The sequence below is a fragment of the Choloepus didactylus genome, chromosome 8, assembly GCF_015220235.1.
Source record: "Choloepus didactylus isolate mChoDid1 chromosome 8, mChoDid1.pri, whole genome shotgun sequence".
Lineage (NCBI taxonomy): Eukaryota > Metazoa > Chordata > Mammalia > Pilosa > Megalonychidae > Choloepus > Choloepus didactylus.
This window is the reverse complement of record NC_051314.1, coordinates 51899987-51916814: the sequence shown is the minus strand read 5'-3', so window position 1 is coordinate 51916814 and position 16828 is coordinate 51899987. Positions and strand designations below refer to the sequence as shown.

General features: G+C 35.9%; 1 protein-coding gene across 4 annotated transcripts in view; it reads left to right on the top strand.

Moving 5' to 3' along the window:
• The first annotated feature begins 5917 nt into the window (after nucleotides 1-5917).
• Nucleotides 5918-16828, top strand: part of SYT1 (synaptotagmin 1) — a 649966-nt gene continuing 639055 nt past the window's right edge. For 3 of the 4 annotated variants that reach the window (XM_037847278.1, XM_037847275.1, XM_037847276.1), the window contains exon 1: nucleotides 5918-6284. The gene's annotated coding sequence lies outside the window, so the exon portion shown is untranslated. The remainder of the gene's footprint in view (nucleotides 6285-16828) is intronic. The other variant, XM_037847277.1, reaches the window with a different exon arrangement.

Below are 16828 nucleotides of genomic sequence, written 5' to 3'. Positions count from 1 at the left end.
AGATGTACTCTTAAACTAAGAAAGCTATTTGCAGAAATATATATTACCACATGATTCTACATATAAAAAACTCAAAAACAGGCAAAACTAAAAGCAACATTTTTTAGAGATACATGCGGCAAATCTAAAAAGAATAGAATGGCAGTGGTAAATGCAAAATTCAGGATAGCGGTTACCTTGGTGGATCAGGGAGGAAGGAATATCAGATGGGGAAAAGCAAACTGGTGAAGGCAAAGGTATTTTTAATACCTGATTTCTGAAGCATGATGATGACTATATTGGTGGTTTAGTTATTATCCTTTAAATGATTCATAGTATTTCATAAAGAATATTTTTAAAGTTCTCAGGCTCACAGCTAAAACTCAGAAACCTCAAGGATTAAGGAGAGTAACTAGCATAATATCCCTGTTCCAGTTTAATAGATTGCCCTTGGTAATGGTGAGATAACTGTATTAATAAATGTGATTTAAACTATTCCCACATAAATCAAGTTACTCTGATTTCTGGAGCAATTACTAAAGTAGTACTGGGAGTCTTTGAAATAATCATAGTTATTTTGAAAGCGTCTTAAATTTCTGTTAAGATTGTCATGTCTTGATGGTTGAGATGAAAATGGTGAGGCATTTACCATCTGTATGATCTTGAGGAAATTATTTAATATTTCTGTGCCTCAGTATCCTCAAAAAATGTTTATTATTTATATGCTATTGACTTTGTGATACCCAAATCCAGATCTGCTTAGGATAGAAAACAAAGGGACACACAAACAGGACAAACATGTTGTAGATGTCATTACCATGGCATCCAGAGTAAACTACTGCCAGCTGGATGGACGCATGAGCGCAGACCAAGAGGACAGTAAATCACTCAGGCCCCCATCCCCCTCTATCCTAATTCTCGACTATCCTAAGGAAGAGAATACCAGATCCATAGGAGACTTTATGCTGGCAACAGGGTAGGAAAACTGGTGTCATTCTTATCTTTCGTTTTGGTTCAACACCCATTAAGTGACCTTTTTGTAAAAGCCCGCTGATTTGTGGTGCTTAATTTAGTACTAGTAATAGAGACAAGGGGACCAAGTTGCATATAAATTATGGAAGCAAATCCATATAATCCATTCTGCAGAATGCTTCTGGAAATGTCCTAGAACTAATCAGACACAGATAGGTCTGCCATGCTTCTCTCCCAAATGATAGTATTAAAATATTTTAGCTTGTCCTCCCCTAAATCAGCTCTTTGACTTTCAGTAAATCAATTAATCTCTCTAGACACACTTTTCTCATAAGTCAAATGAAGAAGTTGAACTATGATTCTTCATATGTTCAATTAAATAGAAATCCGTCCTCTGATTTCAAAGGGAATTAATGCTCTTGCTTTATTAGCAAACTAGTTTTTACCACAGTATTCCTTGTATGAAAGAGCATTTGAAAAATATATCATTTGATTTCTTTCTAAGACCTTAGGCTAACATTAACTCAAACTACTTTTATTTTGCTCTTGAGATAGATTCACCTAAATGATATTTTCCTTGCTAACCTCAACAGCCTGACACAGTATTTTACTTTTTGAGTCACTGTTCTCCTTTTTATTTCCAATATTTTCTTAGCCATAACTTTAAGAAAAGGCTTAGGCCACACTGATTTGTTAGCTCTTTATTTTCTTTTCTTTGGAAATTGGAAATTATTGTAGTTAAATTATTGGGCTGCTACTCTCTGCTCCAGATATTTGTTGTCCATCTGTGAATATCTTCTTTTTTTGACTTCTCCCAATTCTAGATTTCCTTTATTAAACACTATGGATGTTCATTATAAAAATCCATGTGGTTATTTTCCCTTTATCTGATTCTGGTACAGAAAGCAAGGATGTTTTCCTTACTAGCCAGCAATAAAATCAGGTAGTAGTGATGCCAGGCCAAATGATCTTGAGAGAGATGAGCAGAAAGGAAACAAATAGTTGCTGCCACTATCTTTAAGATTTTTTTCTAGAAAACAAAATCAGTGTTCATGTACTTTTTGCCAGTAATTTTTTTTATTTCAAAGAGCAATATAAACAGAATTTTAATGAAAAATCAATGTTTGACAGCATATTCTTTAAAAATCAAAGTACTTATTTCCTAGATTATAGTCTAACCAACACATGCAAGACAGATGACTGTTGACATTTTTTGTATAAACAAGTTCTTAAAACATAAACTAACTGTCTTCTAACTATAATGCTTAGAGGTGAAGAGTATAACCTCACTATTGGCTTCAATGAATTAGATGATGACAGGAAAGCCAGTGTCTTATAAATGTGAAAAAAAAAAACCAAAAAATAGCAGCTGCAGGAATGATAAAGATAAAGTGATAATAATGGCTAATTAAATCTTCACTATGCACTAGGAATTAGCATATTATGTGCATTGCTTTACTAAACGCTACCAAAAATCTTAAAGATATATGTTCTGTTTTGATTACATTATAGATGAGAAAATTGAGATTTAGAGGTGTCCTGTATATTTTCCAAGCCAATTAGTGGTGAAGCTGGGATTTTGACTATATTTTTGCTTCGGCAAACATTTAAACAATCTCTCCTGGAAAGAAAATAAAAATTGCTGGATTGTTAAAGGCAATGGCAGAAAATGTATAGATATAAAATGAAAAGACTAATCAGATATGAATCTATGCAAGGAATGAAGAAAGAATAAGAAACATACAGAGAAGTTGGTTATTTTTTATTTTTTAAAAACCTGAATAATATTTGAAAATAACCATTACCAGACAACTAGTGATATGTTTTAATCATACAGGACAGTCTTGAGTAAATGAAATTCTCTAGTTCCATTGATGAACTAGGATATTCTAGTTTTTCCATCGACATACAGGATTTTCTTGGTATCTCTCTTCTTGCAAGTATTCCTTCTATGGTCCACAGAAAACCTTGCCTAAGTTTTAGCTTAATGAGTTTCTAGTTTCTGAAGTCCCTAATTCCCACTCTTGCCATAAGACACACTTTTCTTCTCAAGGTCCCAATCCAATTTAATTTCTATTCTGATCCTGTAGCCTAAAATAGATGGCAAAGGAAGCATTAAAGTAGTAAATAGATGAATCTATTGAAAAGAAAATGATGGCAATGAGATATAGATCAGAGTAGGAACAGGAAGAAAATAAAAGGTATTTTTAGCTAAGGAAAGAGGAAGCAAAAGCAATTAAATGATGAAAACTTAGTTCTGAAAATAACAAATAAAAAAAAAAAGACCATATGAATAGGGGAGGAGTTAAGTCTCAGTAGCAGAAGACATAAGGATTCTAGATGATAGTACTAGATAAAAATGGAATAAAGAGAGTGAGGAGAGAGGACAGATAACCTGATCTTCTAATGGAGATGAATCTGGTATAAACAGCAATGAGGTGGTATATATTATCAGCAACAGAAAAGTATGGTGTAGCACCAGAAGGACAAGACAGAGGTCTTCAGCCCATTCCCAGAGCATGGGGAGAACATAATAGAAGGGGAATAAAAATCCTGGTCCTGCAAAAACTAGAGTATGTTCACACTGAGTATGTAAATAGGGTCTTCTTAATATTCATGAACCAGAAGTGCTATTAATTCTAAAGTAAAATAAAGAGCACATGTAAAAACCAGTTCTTATTTTAATCAGCAATTTCCCTCAAGGAACTTTCAGATATCAACATCTGACATCATTCGTGTTGTCTAGGATTCTGAACACTGAGGGAAACGGATTGTTGGATAGGATGTGAGGGGGGCAGAAATAGAAATTGGTTAAAATGTTGAGGACAGGATTAGGACCCAGAAGAGAGATATTCATATTCTGTTTACTAGCTTCTGCTAAAATGTGTTCACTTGTTTCTACATGTAACTATTGGTAAATAGAACAAATATGCAGGTTATTAATTACTGGAATCTAGAGAGTGTTAGGTGTATTTTTAGAATGAAGATCTCTATTAGGTGAATATTATAATAATCTCATACAAAGACATTTATGAGGCAATATTTAGAGAGGTAATTGATTTTTCTTTTTCTTCTTCTTTTCTTTCTTCACCAAATACTTAGTCAGTTTTAAACTATTGTTTAATTTCTCCAACCATGAAACTAATTTTTTTATTAGAGAAGTTGTGGGTTTACATCATGAAACTATTTTAGAATAAGGATTGCAGGATATTTTAGAAAAAAATGAAAAAGGAATATTTATATAAATTTACAAATTCTTGGGTGCATCCTTTTCATACTTCTAATTCTAAGGCTAAACTCTATATAATGTAAACATAGACACAAAACATAAGAATTTGTCACTTAGAAGTATCAGTTTATACCAAAATTGTCTTTTCCTCTATATTTAGAATAAGTATCTTAATCTTAAACATTACCTAAATAGAAGAAATTTAATTAAAAACTTGAAGAAATGTGTTACTGTTAATTGAATTCTTGCTACAGTTACCTTTGTAAGCCAATGTTAATAAAACTCCAGTTCAAAGAGGATGGGTTTGGGGAATTGAGATAGCTATTTATTTCCTTACCTGGGATGCCAAGATAATCTCGGTAAAATAAAGAACCCAATTAGGAGAGTTCTCATTTGTTGCTATTGATCAAGTTTACACAAACTGCTAGGATTTCTAAGTAAAGCAAATAAGAGGTTCAAAGGCCATTAAACAAGGTCAAGTGAGTGAGAAAGGGAAAATACTTTGCATTTTGGAAGCCTTTCACCTGTAGAGCTGATAATGGACTTGCTCATTTCCGAAGCTATGCTTGCTTGTCTCCTGCCCTAAGCCTAGCTCGCCTTCCCTTCCCCCACCCTCTGAACCTCCCCGTTTAGTATCTCTCGGTATTACCAAGCTATAAATTGCCGGAGAGCTTAGAGACAATCAGGTCACCACAGCTTTCACAAGGGAAAAGCTTCTTACTTCCGAGCAGAACCGTTGGAAAGAGAGGAAGGAGGGAGGGAACCTACGCTTTAGTCGTCACCGCGCAAGCTAGGGGTGGAGGGAGATGGGGGAGGGGGCTGGCAGAAGAAGCATCCCCAACATTGTCGCACTTGACCCAAGTCTTCAAACTTATTGGTCGCTGCAGTGGAAACTCCCTGTGCACTCTCCACTGCCTGGCAGCTGCGGCTGCTGGGTGGAGTCGCGCTCCCGGGCCCCACCTACGGGACAGAGCATCCCCTGCAGCTCTGATGCACCGCACCCTTCAGGAGAAGTCTCCTGGCATTTAACAAGGCTCAGATTATCCTTCCCCCGCTTCCATCCTCGAACCGTGACAGAATGATGTTATTAGCCTCTTACAGCCCAGAGAGCCGTCTCCCTGAGGCTCAGTTGGAGGACACTTGTGCGGAATCCGTTCAGATCCCCGCACTGCCCTGCTTTCACAACTCCGCCGGGTCAATTGGCCAAAGACAAACTTCTGCTTCTCCTTTCCCCACACCACCCTTTCAAAAACCGACAGCCGGCGTACCCACACACATCGAAACTCCTAGGGCGCAGTTTCCGTCTGAGCATGCTCAGTTATCAGGGCAGGTTTTTCATTGAAAGTAAAAAAAGAAAAGCTTTGTATTATGCTGTCTTCTTCTCTTGTGCATATGGCTTGCTGAGCAGGTTGTGAAGCAGCTCTGCGCCTACCCAGAGGGTTTATCTGATGTCCTTGATTGTTTCTCCTTGGGATTTGCCCCCCTCAGTTTACACCCCTCCCCCTCCCTCTCCCCACCCTCCGCAACCCCCTCCTCAGGTCCCCGTCCGCTGTGGGGATGGAGAGACACTACCAGAACTGGGATGGGCGATGTTGGCTGAGCGGATCCACCTATTATTAGTGCGCCCTGATTGGCTCCCTGGCGCAGCGTACCCGTGGTTGAACCAATCAGGTGGTCGGGGTTTGGAGATGATGGGCGGCCGCCTCCTCACTGGAGGGATTCCTGGAGAAGCTGCAGTGTGGGGATGCTCTAAACCGAGTACGGCCCCCAGTGTCTTTCCACCTCCTCCTTCTGCAGCGACGGCAGCAGCAGCAGTTAGCAGCGACAACTTGAGGCTGCACCCGGGCAAGGGCCCCAGGGTGGTGCTCCGCTGAGAGGGCGGCTCAGCGCCCCGAAGGGGTGTGTGTAGGGTGGGGGCGGCCGGCTGGGACCAGCTGGTGGCCCTGGAAAACCTCCCACACACCCACACCCACACACCCCTTTTGTGTTACAGGCTGCCCCTGCAAGAGCGGAGGCAGCGAGAGAACGGGAGTGCCTTTCACGAGTCCGCACGGGAGAGCAGTGGGGACGGACACCCAGCAGCACCTCCTGGTCCTCGCTCCAGGTAAGGCAGCGGGACTGGCCGCTCGGCCACCTCGGCAGCGCCTATTTGCTTGAATCCGCTCGCAAGATTTTCTTCTCGGTGCACTTGGGTTTTGGAGGTGGGAAACTGAGACCTGGGGAGGGAGCCCCGGGTGGCCTATTGTGAGGAGTATGAGACCACATGTGTATCTCTTGGAAAAGCACTTAGTACTGTGCGGGTGATTTAGAGCCTGGAGTTGATGTTGGGCATTCCCCATCTTCTTGCTCTCTCTTTCCTTCTCTGTCTCTCTCTCCCTCTCTCCCCCCACCTCTTCTTCTCCACCCCAACCCCCTTTCTCTTTCTCTCCCTCACCCTCCTCCCACCCTAAGCACGCACAAGGTTTCTTTCTCCTCTTGAAGAGGATTGCCTTTTCTCAGAGGAAAGGGGGAGCTAAGAAAGGAGAAAGATTTCCTTACGCCTAGGGGGAAAAACATAATACAACCTCTGCGAAAATTAGAGTACAGAAAGCAATTAAACTGAATAAGGAAAGTAGACAAGCCATCCAGCTTGGGCTGTCAGAGAGGAGAAGCATCAAGTTCAACTTGATCTCGCAAGTGGCTATGTCTCTCACTTGCTTTGTTCAAATGGAACAAAAATAAACCAACAATACAACCCACTTTCAGCTGCTTAATTGCTGTTGCTTTTAAGTGCCAAACATCTGACTTTTGCTATTTCCATCTGTCCTGCAGGGCTGACTATTTTGTATTGCACAGCAGTGTTAATGTCTGAACTTTGAGGGGTTTCTTGAGTAAAGAAAAAAATTAAAAATAGATTATCATTTTCCTTAGGTTCCCTGGTATGACTTTTATGTTGGGGGTGGGGAGCAAAAAATGTAAAGTTTCAAAACATTTGTAAATGACACCGGTGTCATCAGGAGGCTTGGATTTCTGCTTCAAGAGAGCTAATCTTCTAGTTAGCTTTGTGTACATATTAATACTCACTTTCTGGGATATTAACCCATGGGTGAAGTAAAGCAACCATTTAACTTTTATGTTAAATCTGCATTTGTTTATGAATTTTCATTTTATTTTACCTTTATGCCCTCTACTTGAATTTTATTGCCTGGATATCAAATTCATGCCTTGCTTTTTTTTTTTTTTTTTTTTTTTTTTATGAGTATAATCAATGGATGTAAACATGTTTACACAATCTCAGCACTCCCTTTAGAAGGCACATGGAGGCTCAGTTGGCCAAGAATCCTCTTGTACTGGAACAAAGTTTAGAAAGTAATGGTAGGAAGATTATCTCAAATTTTAAAAATCTTAAAAGGAAAAATATTTTGTTATCACATCTTGTTACAGGAAAGAGAAAGATATCAAAACAACTGCTTGCCCCTGGCTGTCTACCTAATAGGTCAAGTAAATGGTACTTTTTTGGAGAGTCTTGAGGGCAGCTCCAGTAACCTTTAATTCCATCATTGGTGATATAAGCTTTCTTTTCCTATTATTCATCAGAGGCAGCTAAGTGATTACTGTCAGATGGGAGGAAGTAGAGAGAAGTGCCTTGTTCAATGTAAAGGGGAAGCAATCCAAGTGGGTCCTAAATGAGCTCTGAAAAATCAGCGGATGTTAGTATTTCAGTAAATCCTTTCCTTTGATGGTCAGGAGAAACATCAAGTCTTATATTTTCTCTAGATGCCTGCTTGGGAAATGAAAAGGGAATATTCTTGCTTAACTCTTCTTATATGCACACAAGAAAGCATTGTTTTCTCCACATACCTTTAGTGTGTAAGTTTTTATACCAACTTAGAAAAAGCTGGTTTCATTTTCCAGTTTCTATTTTTTTTATCCGAGGCAATTATCTCTTCTGCATAAGCAGAATTACCTAGAGTCAGAAAAAAGATCTTCTTCCTAGAGCTTTGACATTTAAATGACTTTTTAAAAATGTAGTATCTATGTTGAAAGCTAACTCTCATTTTTAGAGGTGCCACCTTTTGGTTACAAGGACAAAAGGACAATTGCTTAATTATCTCATGTGTATATACAACTGAATTAACAAGTTTATACTTGAAGGGATGTACAAAAAGGAAACGAACTGCTTTCCATGTGAGCCAAGTAAAATGTTATTTGCTTGCTTCTCTAGTGACTTAAAGAAAATGTGAAAGTTTGGACTTGATTTGAGACGTTTGTTTTTTTGACTTTACAAATATTGACTATAGCAAAAATGTGTAAAAGAGATAGAAATGATGAGTCCTTAGTTTTTCATATACTTTTGAAAAATTAAGACTTTATATATTAGAAGCCAGAACTAATTCCAACATACAGTGAGTGGATTGAAGAGAAACTTTAGAAAAAGAACCAAAGGGCAGGGGATAATGACATATTAAAGCAAATTATTACCTTGTAATTCTACATAGTGTTCTAGTGTAACAATTCCCTACAATCTTTACTTTCTGTCCTTTTAAAAGAATGTCTTAGTAAATATGATCAGTGTTTCAGAACAAATACGATAATTAGATTTTAAGGTATTTTTTATCAGAACTGAAGATTGCTACTATAAAGATTGCTACTATGCAGAGGAAATCTTAAAGAGTATTTATTGCACACAAATAACACAGGATAGAGTTCTTTTCAGAGAAGTTTTGTACTTCATTTCATAATGGAGTGTATCAGTTATTCAAGCTGCTCAGATTATCAGATATTTCTAATCAGGAAATAGGAAAATGAATAACATGATATTTACATTATAAGATTTGGTAGGCTAACTGAAAATAAAACTAGAAAATAGTAGCTTCTCTTAATTATGTTTACAAGATGAACTGGAAGATTAATAAACAAAATGTAAAATGTGTTATAAATCTGAAAGTTAATTTGAATTTCCCATTAGCCTAACGACACCATGGACATAATATCAATTTATCATTTTTGATGCCAGTATATTAAATAAATTTAGAGCAAATTTCCAAAACAGGGTTTTAGAGCCACCTAATCTTAAAGAACTTACACTTAACACAGACAATTACATCAACCTGAAATACTTACAGCTCTTGTGATTTCAAATTTGTGCGACAGCTGGGAGGAGGTATCGTAAGTTTCAAATTGAAGCATAATATTTCTTTTCCTAAAGGTAGTGATTAAATGATTTAGAGGAAAAAAGAGCAAAAGTGAAACAGTTTGATTGCATAATGGAGCAAATTTTGTCTAATGTTTCAGAAAACCAAGACTGAAGTTAGACTTTCTGCCATAGTATAATGTAGTTGTGGGGTCTTGCAAGTATTTGGTAAAACAACATTTTTTAAATTAAATATCTGAACCATTTGTGATTTTTTTAAATAAAATTTTTAAATGCTTTACTTATAAGAAATACATTTATACCAAAAGTTTAATATAATAGAGGTGCTATTTAAACAAGGATGAAGTATATGGCAGACTAAGTAAATAAATTATTTCAATTAGCATTTAAAGGTATATATATATTTAGAATATATATACACACATACATGTACATATACATATAGATTCTAAAATTATGCAACTTTTTCAAAAAGGATTAGAGACTAATGGACAGTAACATATGATCTGCAAAACCAGAAGTTACTCAAGTGAAAAGTACCATTCAAAGAAAGATGACAATGTCTTGGGGCTGTTTTTAATGGCTCTTTGAGGTGATATTAAAGGGGGCCTAGATCTTTCCCTTTATCCAGCTCTCTATGGCTTTGGAAAGAGGTGATTTTATAGGAAACAAGGATGAAAAAGACTCACAGTACAAGAAGATGCATCTCTGCGAACAGGTAACAAATAAGTTGAAGCCATATTTTCACATGATTTGGATAGGACAAGGATAATAAAATTTTTGAGTTTTAAGGCTTTTAGCTGATAGTTCTTTCAGTATTTGCATTCAAGTTTGCATTGTTCTTAATGTTTTACATAATTTAATGACACGATTATTATTTGTTTTCCAGGTAAGGGGAGGGATGTGAATTCGTAACTTTTCATTTAATTAATTGGAAAAAATCAATATTTTTTCATGATATTTTTGTAAACTTGATTCAAACATCTCCATAAAGTGTGCCCATGTTTTTTAAGCAGAAATTTAATCCTTCCATTCCAAAGAAAACATTGCATATTCCTTCAGCTTCTCTGTCATTTTTAAGAGTTCTTGAAGAGTTGCTTTTATATTGACTATAAGATAATCTGTGGTAGAGAAATATATGAATACCACTATGCTCAGAGATATTAGCAATAGGGAAATAAAATTATTTTAAATTAAATCACAAATATATTCGTATTACCTATTGGAAGTAAGAGAGCAGACTTTCCTGTTTAACTTTTGTTATTTTTTATAAGGAAACCTTTTTTTTGAAAGTGTTCAATGAGAAATATTGCTCCATTATAGAAATGGTAAGCACCAGAGATTCTACATCTATAGTTTTTAATATCATTTAGAAGTCCTATTGCAAAACAACTTCCTTTAGAAAGGACATTCAAGTTTCACTAATTTAAAAACAAAATTTAGGAAAATTTGTAAACAAATTAAAACCTCATTTAGAATAAAACTGCATATTTATGATAATGTTAGAAGTGAATTTTCTGATATGACTTTGAGAAAAGAAAAACATTTAAGTCATTTATTTCAGTAACTTCTATAATATTTTTATTTAGTTAAACCTCAACTCCAAATTGTTTAGAACAAATTTGGATTCTCTTTGATGTTTTGTCTCTAAATTCATTCAGTGTTTAAAAGGGATTCAGACTATGCTTGTTTCCATAATTTGCCAGTATGTAAATGAGAAGAAGGCAAAGTTCATCTTTTTTGTTTACTGTTCTTGTGGAGATACAAAGAAGAAATACTGGCCATTCTTATAATTGTCTCACATATAGTATGTTGGACATCTTAATTTTACACAGAAGGAGTCACTTTCTTTAAAGATGAGCCCCGGAAAATTGGAAAGCAGATGAAGATAATAAATGCCTTCTATTTCTTAGTTGTTTGGATAAAATAAAAGCTGGAGATTTTTCTTTGTAGAATGGGAATGGTCTTTTTAAACTACCATCAAAATCTGGTGAAATCATATGGTTAAGATATACAATTTATTTGCCTAAATTTCCTAACATCTCTGTCAATAACATTTCATCACACTTAACAGATTATAACCAGGCTACAGTGACCACAAACACTGACACAAGATATTAAGCTTAGTGCTTCAGTCAGGAGTTAACTTTTGGTTGAAATATTTAATGAATCAACATCAGGTATGGAACTGGAACTTGCTCTTACCTTGTCTAAATGAACCTGTTTCTTTATTTGTGAAAGGTAGCTTTGTTAACAATTCTAAAGAGTTTAGAGTTCGTATAATTAATTATTTTTGTCAAAGGGTATTGTATGAATCAAATTGTTATGTGTTCCGTCTCCTGCAATAGACAAATGTTTCATTCTCCTTTCTAAAGAGTTCAATTAATTAGTTAAGGATAAACATACATATGCATTTAAACACAAATAGAATTGGAGAATTTTAAATGTGAAGCATTCTGATGTTGCAGTTGCTTAAATGAAAAATACTTTTTTTAACTCCTATCACACTCTCACTGGATGAGAACATCTTTTTAGTCATATAGGAATAGAGGGGAAATCAGGCAAAACCACTTCAAATCTCTGGTGAGAGTTCCCTTGGTTGGGCCTCCAGGGGACGTCCTCCTGCCCTTTCCGAGGCCCATTTCTTCTCGGAGCCAGCATGCGTGCATGTCAATCACTCCGTACCTCCGTGGTATTCTGCCACTCTGGCTAGGAAGCAGGTAATCGAATTTACTAATAGCTAGTTTTGAGATTCCTCAGCATATTTTCATCCACCTGAAGGCAAAAGCAAAAAGAAATACTCAGACAAAGCATACATAGCTGTAACAAAGTCATAGTAGTGACATCTACGTATGTTTTATATAATAAAGCATACATAGATATAACAAAGTTAGTCATAACACTTTTAAAATGTGATGGTGAATCTTACATAGGTTTTATAATAATTTATAAGGTAGCTTTTCTTCATGGAATTTCATTTGGCTACTCACAAGTGGTTTAAGCAAAAACTGAAGCTGTTCAACTATGAACAATATAGTGTATTTAAATGTTAACACCAGAGAATAAAACTGAAATCATTATTAAAAGGAGTCTCCAATCTATTGGATTTTTGTTAGTACTTACAAAATCCACCTGCTTTTTGTTATGGAGTCCCTTACACATACACACAGCTCATCCTCATCATCACAGATAATTGAGAACTGCTTCAATTTTCTTGGATATTAAACTATTGTGAAAAACCACGTGTGGTGCTTTTGGGATTGATTATCAATAATGTATTTTCAGACATAATTTTACATGAGTTACTGCAAATGTAAGGAAAAAGATAACACAGCAGCAGACTATACTCACTAAAATGTTAATTTAGAATTGTTTTCTCTCTCCTTGAGAAGGGGAAAGAACCAATCAAGTTTCTTTTTCCCCCATGACACACTACTCTCCAATATTCTATGAAATACAAACGGAGGACAGGTCCTTGTTCACTAGCTATGAAATATGGAAACTGCCTTATACATGTTTATTTTAGAAGAGAAAATCTCCAGAAATGCTTTTTAGACAAATGACTTAAGGGCTTTTAAGCAAGGACAATGGTATAACACAGATTTTTAAGCCTAAACTGAGCTCCTCCAGTGATCAGGTTTTGAGTTAGCAAGATTATTAGGAAGAAAAGTTGACACAATTTCTCAGGAGAAAGACAAGGTAGCAAAGCACTGAAATCTGTTTCTGACTTAGAGTGTCTGCCAGATCCTGGCTTACATAGCTGGCTTTCTGCCTAATCCCTAGCATTTTCATCAGATTTGAGGAACGAATAAAGTGAACCATTGGGGCATTAGGCCGTATTTCTAGAGCACAGCACCTCTTCTATAAATAGAACAACATTCTCAACCCATGCTAACCAAGGTTCAGAATCCAAGGTCACAAGTTTTTTCTTATTTAAATATACATAAACTAGACTACTGTATGCCTAGAAGTGCTTGAATTTTATCTGTGTAAAGGACATATGTTAAAAAAAATTAGTTAATAACATGACATTACAAGTAATGAAGCCATTTTTAGTTTTTATTAATTTATAATGTTAAATTTATGTTATAATGTTAAATTTAAAAAGTCAAGCAGTCACCTTGAGCTACACTTGAGGTTTGTAATTCAAGAAAGTGACATTTCAATAAAAAGCCAAAACATCCTTAAATTGACCAAAACTGCCCTGCTTTCAAATTGTGTAAAAAAAAAAAAGACTTGATATAAAAATTTCCTGTTTCTTTTCAGTAGAGTCACAGATGCTTTCTGAACCAGATGTACACATACAAAATGAATATTGATAGGAGATAGCCAACTTCTCAGTAAAAAGTGGAGTAGATAAGTTCTGTTATGCCTTTGAGAATCTGTTTCATTGTTTATATATTGAATTCATAGAAACAATTTTATCTCTCTTGACTTCTGAACTTTTAGACCTGTACTTCATGCATTGAAATATATTACTACTCTATGCTTTTGTAAAGAGATTTATTCAGCTTTATGGCTTTAAGAATAATATAGTGATACCCTTGCATTTTCTTCCCTTCTCTTCCCTTTCCTTCCCACTGTTCCCTTCCTTCCTTCATTATTTATTCTTTCTTTTCTTTTTCTATCTTAATTTTATCTTCCTATGAAAGCACCAGCTGGGAGCTTGGGATTCTTGGCCTAATATTAATCTCTACCAGCTGGATGTGTTTTTGTCCAATACTAAGAAATTTAATTCTTAGTTTGTATACAGTTTAGGTTAGTGCAACAAAACACATATAGATAAGTAAGGGAGCAGCCTTTTAGTTTAAGTAGCACACAAATAGAATTTGCCATGATTAGGAATGTTTTTAAGATCTTATAAATAAAGGCCGGCTTGTTGATAATTTCTGCACCAACATTGATTACAGAGAGTCATAAATAATCATGTTTGAAAGTCCAAACAAATGGCATATACTGTTTATCACCTTTTTTTTTTCTATATTGTTCTTGCAAAGATTAGTCAAACCATTGTTTTCATGACAGTTTTGTAGTATTAGGTTTTTAAAATTTTACTGACTTCCTGATAATGAAGAGATTCTCCATTTTACAGAAGCAATAAAGGAGAGTCAGAGATGTCAAGTTACCCGCCTATAATTATACACTTAGAAAGCCTTTTATATTTTTGGTTTACTAAATCATGCTGCCTCTGCATTTAAAAGGAAGAAAATAAAAGAAAAAGTGTGTTTAGTAGTTCTCTCAGCACATAGGAACTAGTCTGTTATTGTATATGGTATACACATTTCTTCATTCCCCTCATTTAAATATAAGGAAATTTTAGTGTAATGTCATTACTTCTATGACTATAACTTTGAAAATAAAATTAAATTTGAATTTTAAAATTATTCAAGGGAAAGTTACAAATCTGTAAGAAAAGTCACCAAGCCTGAGTCACTAGGCTCAGTTGGCCATTAGTCACTGCTATATCATTGTGATATCAGATATGTCATCTCATTTGTTTTCTTATTTGTAAAATAAATAGTCCTAAGCCACCTCCTATGGTGCATAAAGATGTGACTGGAATATTAAGTGTTGTAGCTTTAACACTAGCTCTCCAACCTCATCTGTCATTCTCCCCATTAGTACTGACACACAACTTCTCACTGTTCCCAAACCTAATTTTAATGGAAGTCATTGGATCTTGTTGATGTTTCTTCTCTTCTGTCCAAAGTAGAAAGAACTAAACAGTTTTAAGGGGACTTACCCAAACGCAATCATTATTCAACCCTAATGTGAAGTTCATCAATTGGCAATTCCTTATGTTAAGAATTGGAAACAATGGCCAATATCCATGTAGACTGCAATGTGGATTAATTTACTTTGTAGCTGACCTAAGGAAACAGGAGTCTTAATTGGGAATGACTTATAAAAAGAATGCAAGTTTATTTGAGAATGGGAGAGATATACATGGGACTTTTGGATGAATGTAGGGTAATTATATTAATTATTGTGTTCTTATTTCACATAAGATAGTTTTCTTTATGCTTTTGATGCATCATCCCATTTAATATCCCAGTAACACTATGAGATTGTTACTATTTATTCGTATTTTTTGAAGTATAAAATTGATGAAAAGAACACTTAAATAACTTGCCCAGCACCATACAACTATTATATAGTAGGATAAGGATTCAAATCCAAGCAGTCTGATTACAGAACCAATACTCAACTATAAGCAATCACATAATCATTAAACTCTTAAATGGTGGAAGAAGTGGACAGATGGTGGCAAAGAGGTAGAGGTGAAGAGTCATAGCAAAATTCAAGCACCTCATGGGTTGATATGACCATCATGGCAATGTGCTAAAAACCTGAATCTTGGAGACTTATAGACCTGGTACAGATACCTACTCTGTCGTGATGAGCTTCAATATGATATTACACTTATACAGGTTTCCTTTCCCAGGAAGGGAGATTTAATTATGTTTATAAATATTCTGGCACTCAGTTAATAAAGGGGCTATCTGACCATTCTTCCACTTTCTCCTTTTATTAATCAGGAATTCTTTCACTTGTAAAAATTCCGTTTGACTTAAAATGGCTGAAGCAAGAAAAAAGTATTTGGAGGTCATGTGACCATAAAGTCCAGGAATATTCTGGCTTCAGTAATAGCTAGAAATGGGAAATCAAACCATATCATCAAGAACTAGTCCTATCACTCCCTCCCTATACCCACTTTAGCTCTACTTTCCTTTGCAATTGAATTTTAGAGTCCTATTCTTTCTCTACAGTGGCAAAATGTTCCAGACAAATAAAGGATTATGTCAGACATCCCTATGTAAAGAGAGTGTCTTTGTCCAAAACATTCCAGGATAAGTTTAACTGGAACAAGTTTCGTCCCTTGCCCCAAACCCATCACTATGGTGAGGTCTATGAAATATGTTATGTATCTTGGCCTGGACCTGGTACCATTCCTGGATTTGAAGTTAGAAATACCGTCACTTAACATCATGGAAAGAGTTTTGCCATCTCAAGAAGGAAAGTGATTAGATTCAGGTCAGGCAAAGCAACAGATGTCCAAATTGTAGGGGCACTGACCCATCAGAAAGGGTCATTAAGGCCTATTTTTACAGACACTTACCCTTTGGTTGATGGGTCAGGGAAGATCCAGGGTGTACTAGGGGAGGATGCATGGTAGTTGGGGAGGTGGGGAGGAATGGCACTCAGGGGGCTTGAAACAGTGGCTGTTAATCAACAAATGTAGAAATATTCAATAATTTAGCCATCAGTATGGCTACACCAGCATGAAGAGGTAAAATATCAGGCAGAAGCTAAGGCCTGATTTGACCGTCATTTAACTCTAGTTGCTAGTTGCATCCTTGCTTCATTCTTGTTTTTTTTTTTTTTTTTTTTTTTTTCCTGCAGTGGGGCAGATAGTTATGGGACTCAAGGTTTCTTAGAGTGATTTAGCTCAGAAGTGCTGAGAGTAGCAAACTACAGAACCACCTGTCTGTAAGTCAGAACTTCACATTTTG